At 45.0% G+C, this 14632-nt stretch overlaps 1 long non-coding RNA gene across 1 annotated transcript in view; it reads right to left on the reverse strand.

Moving 5' to 3' along the window:
* Positions 1-664: 664 nt before the first annotated feature.
* Positions 665-14632, reverse strand: part of LOC135528026 (uncharacterized) — a 14074-nt gene continuing 106 nt past the window's right edge. The window contains exons 2-4 of the long non-coding RNA XR_010453500.1: positions 11613-11717; positions 1207-1248; positions 665-743 (exon numbers count right to left, since the gene is read on the reverse strand). This is a non-coding gene — a long non-coding RNA (uncharacterized LOC135528026). The remainder of the gene's footprint in view (positions 744-1206; positions 1249-11612; positions 11718-14632) is intronic.

The raw sequence follows: 14632 nt of genomic DNA on the forward strand, positions 1-14632 counted from the left end.
TGAAGTTTCAGGGGCCACCATAAAGAATCCAAGTTTAAAGAGGAAACCATCCTTCTCTCTGCAGACACAGACAAAAGCTGCCTGGTCTCATTAGTATCCCCTGTATCACTGTGAGGCAGGGAAGTGACAGGCAAATAAATGGAGAGAAGGCAATCGGGTTGACACGCAGGCATCACAGAGACGCAGAGACTTGCTGATGCACAAACTAAAGAGGCTTCCTGTCACTGTTCCTGTCACTCTGCCAGGTAATGACTAATGATGAACGCCATGCACAGTGTGTGTGTGTGTGTGTGTGTGTGTGTGTGTGTCTGTGTGCGTGTGCGTGTGTGTGTGCGTGCGCGTGCGTGCGCGTGCACATGTGTGTGTGCGTGTGCGTGTGTGTGTGTGTGTGCGTACGTGTGTGTGTGTGCGCTTGCGTGCGTGTATTCTAATTGTGTTTTCCCTGTGGTTCTATCCGGAGGAATAGTTTTCCATTAACGCCCGCGCTCTCCTCTGGATTGGATTTGTTTAACCATGGTAATCACCTGGAAGCCAACGTGCAACATTCCTAAACTTCGACCTGAGAGAGAAGGCAGCATGGATATAAAACATTGATATTTCATCAGTGAGTGAGTTGACTCCCCAACAGAGCTGATTAAAAAACGGTAAGAAAGGAAGAGAGAGTCACCTCATAGACGTTGAACTGGCTCTGGCCTCGAGCTAGCTCCCGGTAACTAGTGGTGAACTCCCCTATGAAGTCATGGCTGACAGATAGAGAAGGAGAGAGGATGAGAGAGAGGACAGAGAGAGGAGAGAAGAGAGGAGAGAGGAGGAGAGAGAAGAGAGAAGAGAGAGGACAGAGGACAGAGGACAGAAGAGAGGAGAGAGGAGAAAGGAGGAGAGAGGAGAGAGAGGACAGAGGACAGAGGAGAGAAGAGAGAAGAGAGGAGAGAAGAGAGAAGAGAGGAGAGAGGAGAGAGGAGAGAGGAGAGAGGAGAGAGGACAGAGGACAGAGAAGAGAAGAGAGAAGAGAGGAGAGAGGAGAGGGTGGTAGAGGGTGGTAAAGACAGAACTTTAACCACTGTAAAGCGTCATAATTTCAATAACATCAATAACATAATAATATATAATGTTGTACTAATTTGTTGGTGACCATGGTGCACAAGTTGAATGTTGCACATGGCTGCACCTCAATAATTTGGCTGCACCTTGACTAAATACACTCACCTGCCATCGCGGTCCCAGTCGTACACCTCCACCTTGATCGTCCTGGAACGACAGAAAGCACACACCAACAGACAGTTGTTACTGAAGCATCCCTTGACCAAGGATGTCATAGACCAGAGACTCAAACAGGTGACTTCAATGCAGGGAAACTTAAATCTGTTTTATCAGCACGTTAAATGTGCAACCAGAGGGGGAAAAAACTCTAGATCACCTGTAGATCTCCTGTACTCCACACACAAAGACGCGTACAAAGCTCTCCCTCGCCCTCCATTTGGCAAATCTGACCATAATTCTATCCTCCTGATTCCTGCTTACAAGCAAAATGTATAGCAGGAAGCACCAGTGACTCGATCAATACAAAAGTGGTCAGATGAAGCAAATGCTACAGGACTGTTTTGCACAGACTGGAATATGTTCCAGGATTCCTCCGATGGCATTGAGCAGTACACCACATCTGTCATTGGCTTCATCAATAAGTGCATAGATGACGTCGTCCCAACAGTGACCGTACGTACATACCCCAACCAGAAGCCATGGATTACAGGCAACATTCGCACTGAGCTAAAGGCTAGAGCTGCCGCTTTCAAGGAGTGGGACTCTAACCCGGAAGCTTTTAAGAAATCCCGCTATGCCCTCCGACGAACCATGAAAGTGTCAATACAGGATTAAGATGGAATCGTACTACACTCTGGGGCTTGTCACATGTGGCATGGCTTGCAAACCATTACAGACTACAACGGGAAGCACAGCAGAGAGCTGCCCAGTGACATGAGCCTACCAGATGAGCTAAACTACTACTGTGCTCGCTTAGGTAACCTAAGGTAACCTGCCTAAATGACTACCGACCCATTATCCCAGAAACCCTAGACCCACTTGCATACCACCCTAACAGATCCACAGATAATGACATCTCTATTGCACTCCACACCTCCCATCCCCACCTGGACAAAAGGAACACCTATGTGAGAATGCTATTCATTAACTACAGCTCAGCGTTCAACACTATACTGCCCTCAAAGCTCATCAATAAGCTGAGGACCCTGGGACTAAACACCTCCCTTTGAAACTGGATCCTGTACTTCCTGACAGGCCGCCCCCAGGTGGTGAGGGTAGGTAACAACACATCTGACACGCTGATCCTCAAAACGGGGGCCGCACAGGGGTTTGTGCTCAGTCCCCTCCTGTACTCCCTGTTCACTCATGACTGCATGGCCAGGCACGACTCCAACACCATCATTAAGTTTGCTGATGACACAACAGTGGTAGACCTGATCACCAACATCGACAAGACAGCCTATAGGGAGGAGGTCAGTGACCTGGCCATGTGGTGCAACAACCTCTCCCTCAACGTGATCAAAACAAAGTAGATGATTGTGGACTACAGAAAAAAGAGGATTAAGCAGGCCCCCATTCTCATCGACGGGGCTGTAGTGGAGCAGGTTGAGAGCTTCAAGTTCCTTGGTGTCCACATCACCCAACAAACTATCATAGTCCAAGCACACCAAGACAGTCGTGAAGACGGCATGACAAAACCTATTCCCCCTTAGGAGACTGAAAAGATTTGGCATGAGTCCTCAGATCCTCAAAAGGTTCTACAGCTGCACCATCGAGAGTTGGCATCACTGCCTGGTATGGCAAGGGCTCAGCCTCCGACCGCAAGGCACTACAGAGGGTAGTGCGTACGACCCAGTACATTACTGGCGCAAAGCTTCCTGCCGTCCAAAACCTCTATACCAGGCGGTGTCAGAGGAAGGCCCTAAAAATTGTCAAAGACTCCAGCCACCCAAGTCATAGACTGTTCTCTCTGCTACCTCTCTGCTACCACACGGCAAGCGGTACCGGAGCACCAAGTCTTGGTTCAAGAGGCTTCTAAACAGCTTCTACCCCCAAGCCATAAGACTCCTGAACATCTAATCAAATGGCTACTCAGACTATTTACATTCCCCCCCGTTTACTCTGCTGCTACTCTCTGTTGTATCTGTGCATAGTCACTTTAATAAATCTACCTACATGTACATAGTCACTTTAATAACTCTACCTACATGTACATAGTCACTTTAATAACTCTACCTACATGTACATAGTCACTTTAATAACTCTACCTACATGTACATAGTCACTTTAACAACTCTACCTACATGTACATAGTCACTTTAATAACTCTACCTACATGTACATAGTCACTTTAATAACTCTACCTACATGTACATAGTCACTTTAATAACTCTACCTACATGTACATAGTCACTTTAATAACTCTGTACCTACCCCCTGTATATAGTCCTCCAATTAACTCTACTACCCCTGTACCCACATTGACTCTGTACTGGTACCCCCATGTATATTTACAGTCATTTAATAACTCTCTTACATGTACATAGTCACTTATATAGCCTCCACATTAACTCTGTACTACATGTACCCCCTTATATAACCTCCACATTGATGTATATAGTCACTATTGTAACTCTACCTTTACATGTACTTAGTACTTTTAATTTCTTATTCTAACTCATATTATTCTTACATTTGTTAACTCTGTACTGGATAGGGGCTCATATAGTCCACATTGACTCTGTACTGGTACCCCCTGTATAGAGCCTCCACATTGACTCTGTACCGGTATTTGAGATAAATCCACATTGACTCTGTATTGAGTAACCACAGACATATAGCCTCCACATTGACTCTGTACCGGTGCCCCGTATATAAAGGCCACATTGACTCTGTTGTGATCCTGTATATAGCCTAGATATTGACAATGTATCTGGCATACCCTGTATATAGTCGAGCTATTGTTATTTTACTCCTGCTCTTTAATTACTTGTTACTTTTATTTCTTATTCTTACTCATATTATTCTTATTTTTGTTAACTGCGTTGTTGGTTAGGGGCTCATAAGTCACTATTTCACTGTAAGGTGAAACAAACACCTGTTGCATTCGGAGCATGTGACTAATACAATTTGATTTGAGATAAATCAAGATCTGCATTGAGAAACAACACAGACAGATGCTATAGACGGGTTGTGAAAACGATGCACACGTATAGCAGAGGCAGATGGCCGTGTTGTGATTCTGGATGGTCAGATAGATAGCAACAATGGATCTGCCATGTGGGGAATCGTAGGTGACTTGATTCAGGTCCTTGTATCTTGTTATTGATGTTTTGACTTGTCACATCTATGCTAATATGGCTAAAATTAGCTAGCTAGCTAACAAAACAACTGAAACTATGTATTTGACAGACAACAAGTGCTCATTTTGAAAATGTATTTACGTTTTCAATAAAACATTTGGAGAGGAAATATAGTTTATATCTAAGCCAACCTCGTCTGTTTCCCCCCAAGGGTTTGTGCACATATCGGTTTTGTTGCTAAACAACCCACCCATCTATGCTAGCTATTTCCTACAGTTAATATCTATAGCAGCTATTTCCTACAGTTAATATCTATAGCAGCTATTTCTCAAGTTAATATCTATAGCAGCTATTTCTCAAGTTAATATCTATAGCAGCTATTTCTCAAGTTAATATCTATAGCAGCTATTTCTCAAGTTAATATCTATAGCAGCTATTTCTCCAGTTAATATCTATAGCAGCTATTTCTCCAGTTAATATCTATAGCAGCTATTTCTCCAGTTAATATCTATAGCAGCTATTTCTCAAGTTAATATCTATAGCAGCTATTTCTCCAGTTAATATCTATAGCAGCTATTTCTCCAGTTAATATCTATAGCAGCTATTTCTCAAGTTAATATCTATAGCAGCTATTTCTCCAGTTAATACCTTATAACAGCTATTTCTCCAGTTAATATCTATAGCAGCTATTTCTCCAGTTAATATCTATAGCAGCTATTTCTCCAGTTAATATCTATAGCAGCTATTTCTCCAGTTAATATCTATAGCAGCTATTTCTCCAGTTAATATCTATAGCAGCTATTTCTCCAGTTGGGGTTGATATACACTAAATATCCGGGTGAAGACAGCTCGGTGTCGAAATGTTGTTAAATAAATGATTGAATTGGAGCAGCTAGAACAGGCAGCTTGTCCTTTTCACAGGCTAGACACTAACATGGTACTTACTGTAGGCTCAAAACTATTAACACAATGAATCACCATCTGTCTTTTGTTATTCCCAACATATGGTAAACAAGAAACTTTTTGTCCCTGGTCATTATTTATTTCTAAAGACATTAATGTATTACAATGTATGAGTTGTTTTGCATGAGTATTCAGATTAGACGACCGGGGTTGTGACCTGTTAGCCTGATAGCCTTTTAAGTGCCACGCATACCTGCAACGTTGTGTGATTGGGTTCAAGCTACTTGTAAGTGTGGATTGTCATCCGTCAATCAATCAGCTGAAAGAAGGAACATGTCCTGAGGCAGGTGATGTTTGTTTGGTGTTATTGTTCCCCCCCCCCCCATCCCTAAATAAATAGGTCTCTGTAATAATAAGACTCAGTGAGCCCTAGTAGCTAACCAATGCTGTTTCATTTCAAGGCCTGGTGCTTCTAGCGTTTTACTCCTCAACACAGAATGACTATACAACAGCAATCATTAGAGCACGTTATAGGAAAACCACATTAGAATCTGATGGTGATCCTGAAGACGAGATTACATGTCTGATAACAACACGTTTTCACACTGGATTTATCCAGTTCGCATCTGAAAGAGGATTTATCCAGTTCGCATCTGAAAGAGGATTTATCCAGTTCGCATCTGAAAGAGGATTTATCCAGTTCGCATCTGAAAGAGGATTTATCCAGTTCGCATCTGAAAGAGGATTTATCCAGTTCGCATCTGAAAGAGGATTTATCCAGTTCGTAGATGAAAGAGGATTTATCCAGTTCGCATCTGAAAGAGGATTTATCCAGTTTGTAGATGAAAGAGGATTTATCCAGTTTGCATCTGAAAGAGGATTTATCCAGTTCGTAGATGAAGAGGATTTATCCAGTTCGCATCTGAAAGAGGATTTATCCAGTTCGCATCTGAAAGAGGATTTATCCAGTTCGCATCTGAAAGAGGATTTATCCAGTTTGTAGATGAAAGAGGATTTATCCAGTTAGTAGATGAAAGAGGATTTATCCAGTTTGTAGATGAAAGAGGATTTATCCAGTTAGTAGATGAAAGAGGATTTATCCAGTTTGCATCTGAAAGAGGATTTATCCAGTTAGTAGATGAAAGAGGATTTATCCAGTTTGCATCTGAAAGAGGATTTATCCAGTTCGTAGATGAAAGAGGATTTATCCAGTTTGCATCTGAAAGAGGATTTATCCAGTTAGTAGATGAAAGAGGATTTATCCAGTTTGCATCTGAAAGAGGATTTATCCAGTTAGTAGATGAAAGAGGATTTATCCAGTTTGTAGATGAAAGAGGATTTATCCAGTTCGTAGATGAAAGAGGATTTATCCAGTTTGTAGATGAAAGAGGATTTATCCAGTTCGTAGATGAAAGAGGATTTATCCAGTTTGTAGATGAAAGAGGATTTATCCAGTTCGTAGATGAAAGAGGATTTATCCAGTTTGTAGATGAAAGAGGATTTATCCAGTTTGTAGATGAAAGAGGATTTATCCAGTTCGTAGATGAAAGAGGATTTATCCAGTTTGTAGATGAAAGAGGATTTATCCAGTTCGTAGATGAAAGAGGATTTATCCAGTTCGTAGATGAAAGAGGATTTATCCAGTTCGTAGATGAAAGAGGATTTATCCAGTTCGTAGATGATAGAGGATTTATCCAGTTTGCTGAAATGAGTCAGTGGAGGTGCAATAGCCATCACATTAACATTTAATACAGCACTATCCACAAGCATGTGTAATGGATTTGAATCAATTTGAATGGATTTTCACAGTATTTCACAGTATTTTCACAATTTGAATGGATTTTCACAGTATACTGTCTGTGGCAGTTAGAAACTCTGAGATAAAGTTTCAAGCTGCAAATGGTTGGAATAGACTTTATATCTGTGAAAACCATACTCAGATACCTGAAGATATTCTCAGAAGAGGAAGGATCAACTTATATCTAAGAAAAGTACAAATTCCTCTGTAAAAAGTAAACTGCAGCGAATGTCGAAAATACACCTTGTCACATATTCCCCATAGCAGACGGGGGGTGACATTTCACAAACACAACGCGGCTGAGAGTGACAAAACTTTCCAAACATTCCTTCATCCTCCTCTCGCCTTCATCGTCTCGCCCCTCTCACCCAGCACCCGCCATGACACCAACACAGACGAGACTTAGACATCAGACACAAAAAGAGGCCCTGTTCCTCGCTCCCTTCCTCCCGCCTCTGCCTGTAGTGGCCGTATGTTCCTTTGAGCTTATCTTCAAGGTTGTAAGCCTTGTCCCCTGAAAGAGCTATCACCCAATGAAGTTTGTTTGTGTGCGTGCGTGTTATGTCACCATGCCCTGAAGGGCCTGTCAATCGTACTCTCAATGACCCCACCCACAAACAGAAACTGACTTGTCGGTTTGTACCCTGGACCACATTCAGTTGGACTTCAAAATAATGTTGTCTGTCAGCGCTGATAGTCAAACCAGGCAGCGTTTCCTACAATCATCTCCTGTGAGACCCTTATGTTGTCTCTCTGAGTCAAAGGTATATTTCCATCACATAACATCCTTTTAGAGGGTGATTTAAATAAACATCTGTATCCTTTACTAATAACCAAACACATCACCAGAGAGCAAGAAGGAGTTGAAGAGCTATTAAGATAGTGAAAAACAATGACACTACTTCAGTCCTAATTTCATGGTTGTGTTTGTGATCTCTCATCTGGGACAGAAATAGTAGCAGTGACTCACTCAGACAGATTAGGAACGACTACCATGCTAATGAGGAAGACGGACCGCCCCTCCCTCCTCTCCTCTCCTCTCCTCTCCTCTCCTCTCCCCTCCTCTCCTCACCTCCCTCTCCTCTCCTCTCCTCTCCTCCCACCTCTCCCTCTCCTGTCCTCCTCCTCTCTCTTCAGCACACTTATTCACAAAGAGCTATTTACCCGTAAGGTGAAGTGCCTGCCATGTGCATCAGGTCACAGCGTGATGTCATGTTCCTCTGTTGGAAAACTAAAGGTACCACATGAGAACACAGAGAGTGTCTGGGCTTTGCCCAAACACACTGACTGGCTGATAGATTGACTGATAGACTGACAGACTAACTGACTGACTGATAGACTAACTGACTGACTGACTGACAGACTAACTGACTGAATGACAGACTAACTGACTGACTGACTGATAGACTGACTGACTGACTGACTGACAGACTAACTGACTGACTGACAGACTGACTGACTGACAGACTGACTGACTGACTAACTGACTGACTGACAGACTAACTGACTGACTGACTGACTAACTGACTGACTGACAGACTAACTGACTGACAGACTAACTGACTGACTGACAGACAGACTGACTACCATGCTAACTGACAGACTAACTGACTGACTGACAGACTAACTGACTGACTGACTGACTGACAGACTAACTGACTGACAGACTAACTGACTGACTGACAGACTAACTGACAGACTAACTGACTGACAGACTAACTCTCTGACTGACAGACTAACTGACTGACTGACTGACTGACAGACTAACTGACCTGACAGACTAACTGACTGACTGACAGACTAACTGACAAACTAACTGACTGACAGACTAACTGACTGACTGACTGACAGACTAACTGACTGACTGACTGACTGACTGACTGACTGACTGACTGACAGACTAACTGACTGACTGACTGACTGACTGACTAGACTGACTGACTGACTGACAGACTAACTGACAGACTGACTGACTGATAGACTGACTGACTGACTAACTGACTGACTGACAGACTAACTGACTGACTGACTGACTGACTGACTGATAGACTAACTGACTGACTGACTGACAGACTAACTGACTGACTGACAGACTGAACTGACTGACTGACTGACTGACTGACTGACTGACTGACTGACTGACTGACTGACTGACTGACTGACTGACTGACTGACTGACAGACTAACTGACTGACTGACAGACTAACTGACTGACTGACTGACTGACTGACTGGCTGACTGACTGACTGACTGACTGACAGACTAACTGACTGACAGACGAACTGACTGACTGACAGACTAACTGACTGACTGACTGATAGACTGACTGACTGACTGACTGACTGACTGACAGACTAACTGACTGACTGACTGATAGACTGACTGACTGACTGACTGACTGACTGACTGACTGACAGACTAACTGACTGACTGACTGACTGACTGACTGACTGACTGACTGACTGACTGATAGACTGACTGACTGATAGACTGACTGACTGACTGACTGACTGACTGACTGCCTGACTGCCTGACTGATAGACTGACTGACTGACTGACTGACAGACTAACTGACTGACTGACAGACTAACTGACTGACTGACTAGACTGACTGACAGACAGATAGACTGACTGACTGACAGACTAACTGACTGACTGACTGACTGACTGACTGACTGACTGACTGACTGACTGACTAACTGACTGACTGACTGATAGACTGACTGACTGACTGACTGATAGACTGACTGACTGACTGACTGACTGACTGGCTGACTGACTGACTGACAGACTAACTGACTGACAGACGAACTGATAGACTGACTGACTGAATGACTAACTGACTGACTGACTGACTGACAGACGAACTGATAGACTGACTGACTGACTGACTGACTGACTGACTGACTGACTGACTGACTGACTGACAGACTGACTGATAGACAGACAGACTAACTGACTGACTGACTGACTAACTGACTGACTGACTGACTGACTGACTGATAGACTGACTGACAGGACTGATGACTAACTGACTGACTAACTGACTGACTGACTGACTAACTGACTGACTGACTGACTGACTGACTAACTGACTGACTGACAGACCAACTGCCTGACTGACTGCCTGACTGATAGACCAACTGACTGACTGACTGATTGACCACCTGACTGACTGACTGACTGACTGACTGACTGACTGACTAACTGACTGAATGACTGACTGACTGATAGACTAACTGACTGATAAACTGACTGACTGCCTGACTGACTAACTAACTGACTGACTGACTGACTGACTGACTGACTTACTGACTGACTGACTAACTGACTGACTGACTGACTGACTAACTGACTGACTGACTGACTGACTGACTGACTGATAGACTGACTGACTGAGACAACTGACTGACTAACTAACTGACTGCCTGACTGACTGACAGACTGACTAACTGACTGACTAACTAACTGACTGCCTGACTGACTAACTAACTGACTGACTGACTGACTGATATACTAACTGATAGACCAACTGCCTGACTGCCTGCCTGACTGATAGACCAACTGACTGACTGACTGATAGACCACCTGACTGACTGACTGACAGTCTAATTGACAGACTGATAGACTGACTGAATGACTGATGACTAATGACTAACTGACTGATAAACTAACTGACTGACTGACTGACTGACTGACTGCCTGACTGACTGACTGACTGACTGACTAACTGACTTACTGACTGACTAACTGACTGACTGACTAACTGACTGACTGACTGACTGACTAACTGACTGACTGACTGACTAACTAACTGACTGACTGACTAACTGACTGACTAACTGACTAACTGACTAACTGACTGACTGACTAACTGACTGACTGACTAACTGACTAACTGACTGACTGACTAACTAACTGACTGCCTGACTGACTAACTAACTGACTGACTAACTGACTAACTGACTGACTAACTGACTGACTAACTGACTGCCTGACTGCCTTGATGAGATCAGCCATTAGAGGACAAGGGGTATCTACACGCTACATTAATTCATTAGTCTGTCAGTTCTGTTGTGTCAGACCTCCTATCTACAAATCACAGCCTGAAACACGTCTCAATCCCCTGTGTCTGATTGGTTCTGACAGGGTGATGACCTCACTATGGCTGATGTGTGATTGTTCGGCTGACACTCAGTGACCCCAACTCGTTTATCCACACTCCTCTGGGGCACCCTTAATATTTAAGATTTCTAGACATGGGGATTCAGCCTGGATGATATTTGGGTTTATTTTTGCAGACTTCGAGTGGGGTAATTTGTCACAGAAGGCTGAGCAACTTGGCCTTGTCTGAAAGAGAGAGAGAGAGAGAGAGAGAGAGAGAGAGAGAGAGAGAGAGAGAGAGAGAGAGGGGGTGGTGGCAGAGAAAGAAAGGGCGAGAGAGAGAGAGAGAAAGAGAGAGAGAAAGAGAGGGAGGGAGGGGGAGCAGAAAAAAAGAGCAAGGGGAGGGGGGCGAGTGTGAGAGAGAGTGAAAGACGGGGTGAGAAAGACGAGAGGTGAGTTCATACCTGTCAAAGTCCCCATTGCAGAGCGCTCTGACTGGAATGGTGAATGACTGCCACACTGGGTTCAACGTGTTCTTCACAACCTCAGTTTTATGGCAGATAGTAAACCTGTAGAGAGAGAGGGAGGGAAGGAAGGATGGAGGGAGAGGGAGGAAGGATGGAGGGAGGGAAGGATGGAGGAAGGGAGGAAGGGAGAGGGAAGGAGGAGGGAAGGATGGAGTAAGAGAGGGAGGAAGGATGGAGGGAGAGGGAGGAAGGAGGAGGGAGAGAGGAGGTAGCAGTAAGAGAGGAAGGATGGAGGAGAGGGAGGAAGGGAGAAGGTAAGAGAGAGGAGAGGGAGGAAGGGAGGAGGGAGGTAGCAGTGTAGAGAGGGGGATAAGAGAGAGGGAAGGATGGAGGGAGAGGGAGGAAGGGAGAGAGGGAGGTAGAAGGATGGAGGGAGAGGGAGGAAGGGAAGGTATGAGGTGGAGGGAGAGGGAGGAAGGGAGAGAGAGGTAGTAGAGGAGGGAGGGGAGGATGGAGGGAGAGGGAGGAAGGGAGAGAGGGGTAGAAGAGGGAGGAAGGATAAGAGAGGAGGGAAGGGAGGGAAGGATGGAGGGAAGGGAGAGGGAGGAAGGAAGGGAAGGAGGTAGCAGTAAGAGAGGGAGGAAGGATGGAGGGAGAGGGAGGAGGGAAGGGAGGTAGTAGTAAGAGAGGGAGGGAAGGATGGAGGGAGAGAGGGAGGAAGGGAGAGAGGAGGTAGCAGTAAGAGAGGGGAGGGAAGGATGGAGGGAGAGGGAGGAAGGGAGAGAGGAGGTAGCAGTAAGAGAGAGGAGGGAAGGATGGAGGGAGAGGGAGGAAGGGAAGGAGCAGTAAGAGAGAGGGAGGGAAGGATGGAGGGAGAGGGAGGAAGGGAGAGAGGAGGTAGCAGTAAGAGAGAGGGAGGGAAGGATGGAGGGAGAGGGAGGAAGGGAGAGAGGAGGTAGCAGTAAGAGAGAGGGAGGGAAGGAAAGGGAAGAGACAGAGAGACCGATACATTCACTGTGTTCAAAGCTGTGTGTTTTATTTACTGACATCGCTGTCTAAACAGAGCTGTGTGTTTTATTGACTGACATCGCTGTCTAAACAGAGCTGTGTGTTTTATTGACTGACATCGCTGTCTAAACAGAGCTGTGTGTTTTATTGACTGACATCGCTGTCTAAACAGAGCTGTGTGTTTTATTGACTGACATCGCTGTCTAAACAGAGCTGTGTGTTTTATTGACTGACATCGCTGTCTAAACAGAGCTGTGTGTTTTATTGACTGACATCGCTGTCTAAACAGCTGTGTGTTTTATTGACTGACATCGCTGTCTAAACAGAGCTGTGTGTTTTATTGACTGACATCGCTGTCTAAACAGAGCTGTGTGTTTTATTGACTGACATCGCTGTCTAAACAGAGCTGTGTGTTTTATTGACTGACATCGCTGTATAATGGTGTCTAACTCCTCCCTCACAGGTGCGATAGCTATTTGCATATTGTTGTGATTCCTGAAAACCTCTCCTAATGAGGAGTACACACCCACACAGTGCTTCCACCCGCCCAGGGCATCCACCCACCACAGTTCTGCTTCAGCTGATCTAAATGTTCTGCATATTGTGTGTGTGTGTGTGTGTGTGCGTATGCGGTATGTGCATGCATGTGTGTGTGTGTGTGTGTGTGTGTGTGTCTGTGTGTGTGTGCGTGCGTATGTATGTGCATGCATGTGTGTGTGTGTGTGTGTGTGTGTGTCTGTGTGTGTGTGCTGTATGCGGTATGTGCATGCATGTGTGTGTGCATCTGTTTGTGTCCCTCTTTTTTCCTGAGGAGTGGGATCTATTTACTAGTGCCACGTTGCCTTTGGTCTGTAGGCCATTAAAACAGCATGGTCCCTTCAGCTGCATCCCCCCGGGTGCTAATGTGTCTGTCTGTGTGTGTGTGTGTGTGTGTGTGTGTGTGTGTGTGTGTGTGTGTGTGTGTGTGTGTGTGTGTGGCATTTTAATGTATCCCTCTCTTCTCTCCTGCAGAGACACTTTGTGAAAATCTGTACCGTGCACTTGCAGGCTCTATTTAAACCAGTGGCCCTTAAATGGGTGGAGAACAGAGTGCACTCTGGGAGACTGTTAAGAGATGGGAAGGTGTTGTATAGTACAGTCCCTCTGGGAATGACTAAAGCGTGCGCACACACACACACACACACACACACACACACACACACACACACACACACACACACACACACACACACACACACACACACACACACACACACACACACACACACACACACCTGTTGAATCATGGGAAGGTGTTGTAATTGCTGCTGTGTGTTTTATGTCTTTATCCAGAGGCCTGTTTGTCTGCTTCTCTCCACCGCAACCAATCATCCGCAGCACCGCTCTACAGTGAGTCAGTGTGATTGGTCAGGTAGAGCTTGCGTCGGTGGAGTTGCAGTCAGTAAGGAGCCGTGTAAGTCCCTTATTAGCTCAAATGAGCACCTGCTCTCTTACGCCGTCTCCCTTTCTTAGTCGGTCATTTGTCACATGTTTACACTGTTGGGGTAAAGATGGTTAGGTTACAGCGTACAGCTGTTGGGGTAAAGATGGTTAGGTTACAGCGTACAGCTGTTGGGGTAAAGATGGTTAGGTTACAGCGTACAGCTGTTGGGGTAAAGATGGTTAGGTTACAGTGTACAGCTGTTGGGGTAAAGATGGTTAGGTTACAGCGTACAGCTGTTGGGGTGAAGATGGTTAGGTTACAGCGTACAGCTGTTGGGGTAAAGATGGTTGGGTTACAGCGTACAGCTGTTGGGGTAAAGATGGTTAGGTTACAGCGTACAGCTGTTGGGGTATAGATGGTTAGGTTACAGCGTACAGCTGTTGGGGTAAAGATGGTTAGGTTACAGCGTACAGCTGTTGGGGTAAAGATGGTTAGGTTACAGCGTACAGCATATTGGCCGTATCGTCAGTTGCGTCGGTTTTAGAACAGAACGTCAATACAGAATCAGAATCCAGAACCCCAGAAC

The sequence above is a fragment of the Oncorhynchus masou genome, chromosome 5 (genome assembly GCF_036934945.1).
Source record: "Oncorhynchus masou masou isolate Uvic2021 chromosome 5, UVic_Omas_1.1, whole genome shotgun sequence".
In the NCBI taxonomy this organism is placed as follows: domain Eukaryota; kingdom Metazoa; phylum Chordata; class Actinopteri; order Salmoniformes; family Salmonidae; genus Oncorhynchus; species Oncorhynchus masou.